This window comes from Lepidochelys kempii, chromosome 5 (genome assembly GCF_965140265.1).
Source record: "Lepidochelys kempii isolate rLepKem1 chromosome 5, rLepKem1.hap2, whole genome shotgun sequence".
Taxonomy (NCBI): Eukaryota; Metazoa; Chordata; order Testudines; family Cheloniidae; genus Lepidochelys; species Lepidochelys kempii.
The window spans coordinates 13,435,818-13,445,762 of NC_133260.1; positions in this window are offsets into that span (position 1 = coordinate 13,435,818).

Here is a 9,945-nt window from a genome sequence, read left to right on the forward strand (position 1 = left end):
GTCTTCGATGATCACCTAGGAGAAGAGGAGACAGTTTGTGACCAACGTGAAGCTAAAGTGAAGGGCGGTGCTACATGGAGAGCAGATCAAAGAGTGCAGGGGAGATGCAGCATTTGAGTTGCCCATTCTGTCTTACCTGACTTACAAATACATTTATTGGAGAACAAGATGAAACCGTCCTCTCCACAATTTTGGCTGACAGAGAGTTGCAGACAGTCAGCACATACGTCACCTTTTAATGCGGCTATTTTGCCTAGTGAACTTTGTCAGAATCTGCCCCCTACTGGAGCTCCCAGCTACCTTCGACAGCAGGACCATCTGGCTGGCCTGCTTTACTCCTCTCTGGACTCCGCTGGCTGCCTTCTCTCTATCCTTAGTCTGGATGGCAGCTAAACTGGTAGCCCCATGACGACACCTTTTTCAAAGATTTTTTTCATAGATTTTAAGGCCACAAGGGACCATTCGACCTAATCTGACCTCCTGCATAACACAGGCCAGAGAATTTCACCCAATGACTCCATTATTGAACTACCAGCTTCCCCCTTTCACAGTTCTGCACCTTCCCTCTGCAATGGGGGCAGTGAACCTAGAGCAGAAACAGCTGCTAGTTAGATCGTAAGAACAGCCATACTATGTCAGACCAAAGGTCCATCTAGCCCAGTATCCTGTCTTCTGACATTGCCCAATGCCAGGTGCTTCAAAGGGAATGAACAGAACAGGTAATCATCAAATGATCCATCTCCTGTCACTCATTCCTAGCCTCTTGCAAACAGAGGATAGGAACACTTCAGAGCACGGTTTTGCATCTCTGCCCATCCTGGCTAATAGTCACTGATGGACCTATCCTCCATGAGTTAGGCAGGACTTGGCTTCCTGGCCCACTAAATACGTTCTTCGTTGATAAGCCAAGGACAGAACTTCCCCTATGTGGCCAGAAAGGCTGTTCTTACCAATTTTGCAGTTTCTTGACCTTCTTCAGAAGCATGTGGTACTACCAGAGGCAGGATACTAGACTAGACAAACCCTTAATCTGATCAGATATGACAATTTCTATATCCTTTGTTCCAAAACATTTGTAGATTTCCATAGTTGACTAGGAAATGTTTTATACCATTACTACTACCATTACTATAAATGTTTTATACCATTATACCATTACTACTGCAATGTTTTATACCATTAGAGGATAATAGATTTTCTGCTAGACATGAAAAATCTGAATCTCCATTCCTGTTGCTGGTGAATGTCTTCAGTAAATAAGATTTGCTCTCCAGGCTAGACTGTTCTTGTTGTATTTCCCTCAGCCTTCAAGGCCAGAGGGAGAGAGTCTGAGAACTATTTATTCCAAAATCCAGACACCAGTGATTCCCAACCTTATCATTCATCTAAAACAGGGGTGGGCAAAATACAGCCCGCGGGCCACACCCTTTTAATCCAGCCTTTGAGTTCCCCTGCTCCAGTGCTCCAGCCAGGGAGTGGGATCGTGGGCTTGCCTTGCTCCACTCTGCGCGTGCAGCAGCTCCGCACAGCTCCCAGAAGCAGGAGCAGTCAGGGGCTCCACACACTGCCCCCGCCCCAAGCACCAGCTCTGCAGCTCCCATTGGCTAGGAACTATGGCCAATGGGAGCTGAGGGGGTGATGCCTGCGTATGGGGCAGCACGCAGAGTGACATGGTCTCACCTCTGCTTGGGAGTCAGAGGGGGGACGGCCCGCTGTTTCCAGGAGCCGCTTCAGGTAAGTGTCACCCAGATCCTGCACCCCTGAGCCACCCTGCAGCCCAACCCCCCCGCCTCAGCCCTGATTGCCCTCCAAACCCTTTGATCCCAGCCCGAAGCCCCATCCCAATCCCCTGCCACAGCTGAGAGCCCCCTCCCGCCCTCCGAACCTCTCCAACCCCGCCTGGAGCACCCTTCTGTACCCCAAACCCCGCAGCCTCAGTCCCACCCCAGAGTCTGCACCCCCATCCGGAGCCCTCATCCCCCCCATGCGCCCCAATCCCCTGCCCCAGCTAGCCCGCCATACAATTTCCATACCAAGGTGTGGACCTCAGGTCAAAAAGTGTACCCACCCCTGCTCTAAGACTTTGGTTGTAGCTGGTAGTGCCAGCTGCCTCCGGTTCTAATGGCATGTAGTCAATCCCGGAATGGAGCTTGTCTCCAGAGTTTGGGTGGTAATGCATGCTGGGAAATCAAGCAGCAGCTGGGCACTGGATCTAAAAGAGACGGCTCCATTAAGGTACATGTGGACTGGGGGTGTCTCTAATAGCAGTGCCCAGTAGCAGTCATGATAGGAGTAGCAATAGTTTGGAGCCATCTCTTATAAATTAGTACTTTTCTTATGCTTCTCTTCAAGCTCTTTATTCACATTTCATTTTATATTTAGAGCTGACAAGCTCACTCTGAGCATAAACAACTAGACAACAACATCCACAACTTAGGAAGTGTGAGAGGAATGACCAGAGATGTTTAATGTGTGTGTCTGGGTCTGACAAAGCTTCCTTTATTAGATCATGGAACACTTTGGGAAAAACAGCACAAGGAGAAAAACAAATTCTGTTATGTTTTACCCTGCACCTTCGAACTTGGGGCGGCTTACGTTCCAGCTAGATTTCATGTCAAGCTCACAGCTCAGGAAACTGCTTCGTTTATGTTCACAACTATCTTACTGATTACTGCTGCAAAGGGGAGGGCTAGTTTTTTGGGCTGCCCCTTGTCACCTCCCCAGTGTCTGTGCCACCATTGACCTAAACAAAGTGGCTCTAAAGTCTATGTCATGCAGGGACTATTTATAGTATCCTAATCATGCTCCTTTTCCTATAGTCTGTTCCCACTGATCAGAGGGATTCCCCAGGGCTCTGTTCTTCATTTTCTCTGTTCCCATTGGGCAGTTTAAATGGCAAACTTTGGTTTAGACCCCAGGAACAATACTAAAGATTGAGATAACACTTGCATTTCTAGTCATGGTACCCAGGCTTCAAAAATACTAGGTCAGATCCTCAACGGGTATAAATCAGGAAGTCAACACCAGATGAGGTTGTGGTGAATTTATAAACTATTTCTTTACTTCTTTTACAGGCAGGAGAGGTAGTGATGCCTATAGTTAAGCTTGCCATTATAAAACCATGTTTTCAGTTGTTTATAACTTTGTCAAAATTTTAACTGTTTGGGCTGAAATTTTCTATGCTGCGTGTCTGACAAAGGCTCGTTCTTTTTCTTTTCCTTTGAAGTTTCAGCAAAAAAATGGCTCAGCTGTTTCAGAGAATAGGGAAAATACATTATTTTGCCATTTAAAAATATTCTTACCACCATTTTGATGGGGAATTCTAGTGACGCCATGCTTTGGTGGAAGGGGTCGCAATTTGGCAGGGGTGTATGACCTTTGTGTCAGGAATGCGCCTTTTGCTATGCCCATGAAAAAACATCCAAATTTGGCCAAGTTATAAGACTTTGCACAATATCAGTTGCCACAGCTCCTGGGGATGAATTGGGGCTGCTTAGTAAAGGAGGCCATTGTCTGCAGGACCCCTGCCCCAGTTGCTGTAGAAGTTGGAAGGTATATAGCAAATGAGGCAGAGGATTGCAGGATGAGAAAGGGTGGTCTCATGGTTAAGGCAGTTGAATGCTTCCCTGGAGAACTGGACTTTTTCTCTGCCTCTGCCACAGAGTTCCTGTGTGATGCTGAGGAAATCATTTTAACCAACGGCCACTAATTGTGTGTTCCTCATTTTCTGGGTGCCCAACTAGAATCTGGTTTGCAGCAGTGCTGAGCACTCAAAGCTGCCTTTGAAATCCATGGAAGCTGTGCTTTGAAGATGTAAGTGCTATATTATGCTAAGGACTCTGAAAAATCAGGCCCTAGGCATCTAAAATTGGGTACCCAAAAGTAGTGGACACTTTTGACCTTAATCTCCCTTCTCGATTGCCTAGTGGTAAAATAGGGATAACAGCACTCCCTTGCCTCACTGGGGTGTTGTGAAGATAAATGTATTAACATTTGTGAAGCACTCAGATATTATAGTGATGAACGTCACAGAATAGCCCCGGCGGAAATTAATAATTCTGTATAAAGAGCAGGGTTTGAATAGTGACAATGAGGATAAAACAAAATATTGAACAGCTGGTCATTAACTGAGCACTGTCCATCCTGTGCAATGAAAGAGACAGGGGTCTGGTGGAAAAAATAGCATGTGACCATGTAATTAAGGCCTGTATCATAATGCATACACACATGAGGGCAGAATTAAGGTTGCACAGGCAACTTTAATTCTGACTTTTCCTAACTTTTGACTACTTGACTTTGCAACCTTATTGCTCTTTTAACATAGTTTTTATATGTGCAATATATATGTGTACACACACACACAACACATACATATAACCTACGTACTGCCTTCCATCTGAGAAACTTGCAGCACTTTTACAAACCCTCATCTAAGCTTTCCAATACACCTGTGTGTATGGGAAGTATTATCTCTATTTTAAAGTTGAGGAGAGTGAGATGTGATTGAATGACCCAAATTCTCAAAGAATCAGTGGCAGAGTGAGGAATAGAACCAAAGAGCCTCAACCCCTAGTCCTATGGCTTAGCCTCAAGAGCATCCAACCCTTCACGCACTCCTTCAAGCAAGCACCATCTGACACAGATTTAACAAACACACACTCCAGTCTTAGCTGAGCTTGAGGTAAACATGGTGGACTCAGATCTCCACTCAATACAGTAGGAAGGACTCCAGTTGGAGTCGCCCTTTATGCTAGAACTGCAAGTGCATGCTTCAGTTCTTTGCTTTGATGTTCCTGGGTAAACAGACCTTTTCAGCTATAGTAACAAGGAAGTTACTGAATTCCATTGGCTTTGGATCTGGACCGATTTAAACAATTTTCAGCAGGGTCCAAAAGAAACTCTCCTGGGTCGATTCGTCCAGCTCCCCGTAAATGTGCAAAACTGAATTCAGAATTCATTACCCCTAAATCATCTCTCACAAAGAGGAGCGTGGTCTAGCCTGTCTTTGAGTGTTTCCAGTGAAAATAATTCCCAAACCTCCTTTAAGAGCTTGGTCCAGTGGCGGCATGGTCGCTGCTCATTTTCTGGTATTGAACCTACATTTTACCTCTTCCCTACAACGAGGAGCTTCCCATTCTGTCCTTGCTGAGTAGGAAAAATAATTGATTCCTGACCCCTTTACAAGATCTGTTCACACATCTGCAGGCAGTTAACCCTGTCTTTCTTTGGTCTGCTTGTCTCCAAAGAAAACTTGCTGAATTCACTTAACTTTTTACTCACAGCTCTTATTTTCCAGATCTTTAATCTTCTTTCTCAATCTCCTCTGAACTTTCACATGCTTTAGACCTAAGCACTGCTAAGTAGGGCAGAATAATTATCTGACTTGTTTCACACATGATATTACTAGTAATACAACCCGATATAGTACAGTAATTGCCTTTTTGCCAATGGTTCAGGCACTGATTCCTTCAGCACTCTAGGGTGCATTCATCAGGACCTGCTGATGTCAATATATTCAAGTTATCTAAATACTCTTTAACCTTTTATTGTCTAATAGGAGAATACCAGGAGTTTCAACTCTGAGTGAGTTAGATTAGTGTTTATCTTCTGTTCTAAAACACTCTGCAGTGCCATTCTAAGAAATGACTTGATCAAACTGGGATCACTATTGTCTCATTTCACCTTCTATCCTTTAACTTTCTTCTCCAAGGGCTCAATCCTAAAAAGCCCGAGCACCCCCAAGATGGAGAAACTTGGCACTCTGCTGGACTACCCCTAGAGCCAGCAACAAATGGATGAAAGGGCTGCCTAGCTTCTGCATCTTGAATTAGAATGAGCTTGTGATTTGAGACTCTTAACTCTGTCAAGTTGACAGGACACAAAAACATTGCTGGCACGTAACAAATAAAATGATATTAATAACTAGTGCAAGCCAGCTTTGAAAAACAGTCTTTTTGCAATCCTTGCAGTGGGGAGAGACAGCTAACTGGAGTGAACCATACAACAAGATCCCAAGATAAAGGCAAAGTCAGACAGACAGCAAAATTGGTCTTAAGGTCAAGGCACTGAATTGACACGTAGGAGATCTATGCTCTAGTCCCAGTTCTTCCAGACTCTTCCTGTGTGACCTTGGGCAAATGGCTTAATCTGCAAATTTGGGAATAATACTTCCTCTTCCCCACTCTTTGGCTGTCTAGTCTACTTAGATTGTTAGCGCTTCAGGGAAGGGGCTGTCTCTGGGTATGCACAGCTGGGGGACTCTGGGCATGATCACAATGCAAACGACAACAGATAAGGTTGTGCTGGTGAAGCTTTGAAAGACGACACAGCTATTTTATTAAAAAATGTTTCCTCTATATTTCTTTGTGTTTTATGTCTGTCCATGTTTCCAAAATGGTGCATATTATTGTAAGATGTGGGAATGATTCATATCACCCAGATATCAAGGTAATTATTTTGCAAGTTGTTAAACAAGCATTTAAGTAACCTGTGCTGTTATCACTGGATCATGTTTGGGTAGATGAACTACTTAGTCAGTGCATAATTGAACTAAACATACAAAAAGTTTCAAGGGTGAATGGTGTGAGTTATAAAATTTGGTTTAGGACAAATTACTATGATATTCATTACCACATAATTTTGGTGCTAATCAGGACCTTTCTTTAGATACAATAATCTCCAGATTATAACCGTGGTTTTGCATCTCATCTGAACAATGACACCATCTAGTACAGAGCTAACATCATTTTGGGGAGCTGGTTCAGTAATAACTCAGCAAGAAATGTGCCATCTGTTGAATCACAACACCGTGTCCTGCAGCACCCACAAGGGGTGTTCCTTGAAGATCTCCTACACAAGGATTATAGCTATGCCTGGAATTACTGAAAATAAATCAGGGTGGATCTGCATGCAAAACATGGATCATTCCACATGGTTTTCTGACATGGGAATCTACAATTCCCACTGACTGCAGCTCACCTTTTAGAATGGTACCTATGTTGTGCTCTGTGGTCGTTGGACCCACTTGTGATAAAAGTGCTCTGAAATAGCATGGGCGATTTCGGTTAATCTGCCCAGATGTGGTATACTTACTGCATGGGTAAGTTTTCTGTATTGTAAGAGGTCCAGCAATTTGACTCATTTGCTGGGCCCCTAATCACAAATGCTCCAAATGACAGATTTGCCATTAACTTCAGTGAGAGTTTGCGGCTGAAGAGGAAAGAAATCAAACAGGGACTTGCAAGGAGAACTGTTAATGAGAGGCCCTTTGGATGCACAAAGAAGGTGGTGAGCTGCAGTCATGCAGAGTAAAAGCAGTGAGCACATTAACGGACACAGAGAAAAGTTAGTAGCCCATTTAAACCCCCCTTCATTTACCATGCAAATGATCGTAGAATCATAAAAACAACGAGGAGTCCAGTGGCACCAACCGTTTTCATAAAAACAAGACACACTAAACTGTATACTCTCTATAGAGTGCCCTTGTACCATTAAATTTATTTTGAGGGATTATATGGGAGCTCAGTGGTGCATGGACCTTGCACCGGCCTGTAAAAAAATAAGTGTTTGCCACAAAGGTGAATCACATTAACAGGCCTTTCTTTGTCTCTCTTTCACTGAATGAGTGAGGAGAGCAGAGGATGGGGAGGGTTGATGTTAGAAGGTGCAGAGTACTTACACCTCTGCAGTCCAGGGCCCAAACACTGACTTAGGTCAAGTCACTGGTGAGTTACAACCTGGTCCCCATTTTTGGCATAGACGCCGATTCCATGAGTGCTCTGGGGCTGGAGCACCCATGGGAAAAAATAGTGGGTGCTGAGCACCCACTGTCAACCCTGCCAATCAGGTCCTCCCCCTCCCCCTCAGCACCTCCTACCCGCCGGCGGGCCCCACTTATCAGCTGCTGCCCCTCCCCCACAGCGCCTCCCACCCACTGGTGATCAGCTGGGGCGGGAGGGAAGAGGCAAGGGCAGGAAGAGGTGGGGTAGGGGTGGGGGCTTGGAGGAAGGGGTGGAGTGGGGGCAAGGCCTGGGGCAGAGTGGGGGTCAAGCATCCCCTGGGCACTCAGAAAGTCAGTGTCTCTGATTTTTGGTCACTTGCTTGAGCACCTCTATTTAGAATATATGCAATGTTATAGCTGTGTCGGTCCCAAGATATTAGAGGGACAAGGTGGGTGAGGTGATATCTTTTACTGGACCAACTATTTAGAGCAGGCTCAAAACTAGAGTGTTGCAGGACATGACTGAATTGACTGGCAGGGCAGGTAAGAGAAGTTTCTGCTATAACACCTGCACTCGCCCTTCACATACCATCGTCAACACCAGATTTGCAGTTTTAAAAATCAATTATCTCAGAAGATTTTGGCGTGGTTATTAGCTTTGAATGTTGAGTGCTTGACCCACATCTTTCAGAGTAACAAAAAACTTGAATGACCATATTACCAGTGAGTATTTGGGACTGTTGGTATCGAAGCAGTGAGCAGATGAAAAGTTAGACTTTTTGGTCCCAGTTCAGCCCTAACTAACTGTCTCCTATGGAATAACTAACCTTGTCAAGGAACCAGCCAGCAGAGCCACCCTTGTTATTATGGCCTATGGTAATTTTCCGTAACTTTCCCAAATTTGGAGCATCAAGGGTGAACTTGTCCTCTGCTCCCTTTTCAAAGTTGTCCTTGTCGTTGTCCAGTCTCCTCTCCCCTAAGCAAAACAACAGCAAAGGGAAAGGTGAATGAGATGGAAAAAAGTTGGTGAAGGAATCAGTACATATTTATGCATTAAAAAAAATCTCTGTCTAGCAATGCTACTGTTATGACTAAATCAACCAGTCCCAAAGCACTGCTTCTATAAAGTGCAGACAGTAGAAGACAGGGAACTTTATAATCCAGTGACAAAGCACCATTCCTTCAGAACACAAAAAAGCAGGAGAGTAGCAAGTGGGGTTTGCTGGCTGATCTCCCCAAGCCAGGGCTGGAGGCAGGAGAACAGCACAGGGAGTTGACTTCTGGCTTTCACATCGGAGAGCTGGAGCCAAGGACCAGAGAGGGGTGACGGCAGGGGAGCAGTGACTTACCAGTGGACATGCCTGAGCTGGAGCCAGATGGCTGAATGGCTCCCAGCAGAGCAGCAGAGAGAGTTCCCACTGGGAAGTGTGGGGCTACACCCCACCTGGGCTGAGAGGTGGTGGCCCTTCTGGTAAAAGGACAGGAGGCGTGTGATGAAGAGCCCAGGTGTGGCAGAAGATACTGCAGTATGGTATGGAAGGACTCCCAGCAGAGAGGCTGGAGGGATTCCCATGGGGAAGAACTGGGTTTTAAGGACTATAAACAGTGAGTGTGAGAAGTAAACTATAGTTGGGACTCTTACTTAGCATTATTTACTCTATGTTTTGGTAATTAACTGGCCCTAAGGAGGGGTACTACTTAAGCGAGCCTGTGTGAAAGGGAAACTGAGGCAGACACACCTGTCATGTAATGACTTGCTGTAGGAGGCTTCTCCAGGCAAGGTCGCCCTACAGCAGTTACTTACATCACTCAGAAGTTTCCAAAAATAGATGGGCGGGGATCTCTTTTATTTTCTCTATTGCAACATTTCAAACAGTTCTGCTTTTAAAAATCTATCCAACCATTTAAAATACTTTTAGGGGTAGATACAAGCTGCAGAATTCCAGATTTACTATGTCTCAGAGCTCAGGGGCATTTGGATCCTGAATTTTGTTCCAGACCACTATAAAGAGAGGAGTTATTTGCAAAATTAGGATCCAGGTTTGGATTTTGAACACCTGTGAACTCAAAGGAGTTTGTTTTTATGGAAAAGTGTTAAAGAATTGAACAGGGATAAAACCAATAGTGTACTACATTAATTACTCTAAAAGCCCATAGAATTTAATAGGGAATGAAATCCTGTCAACAGATGTTTATGAACCATTTCACAGAATGCAAGAGAAGTT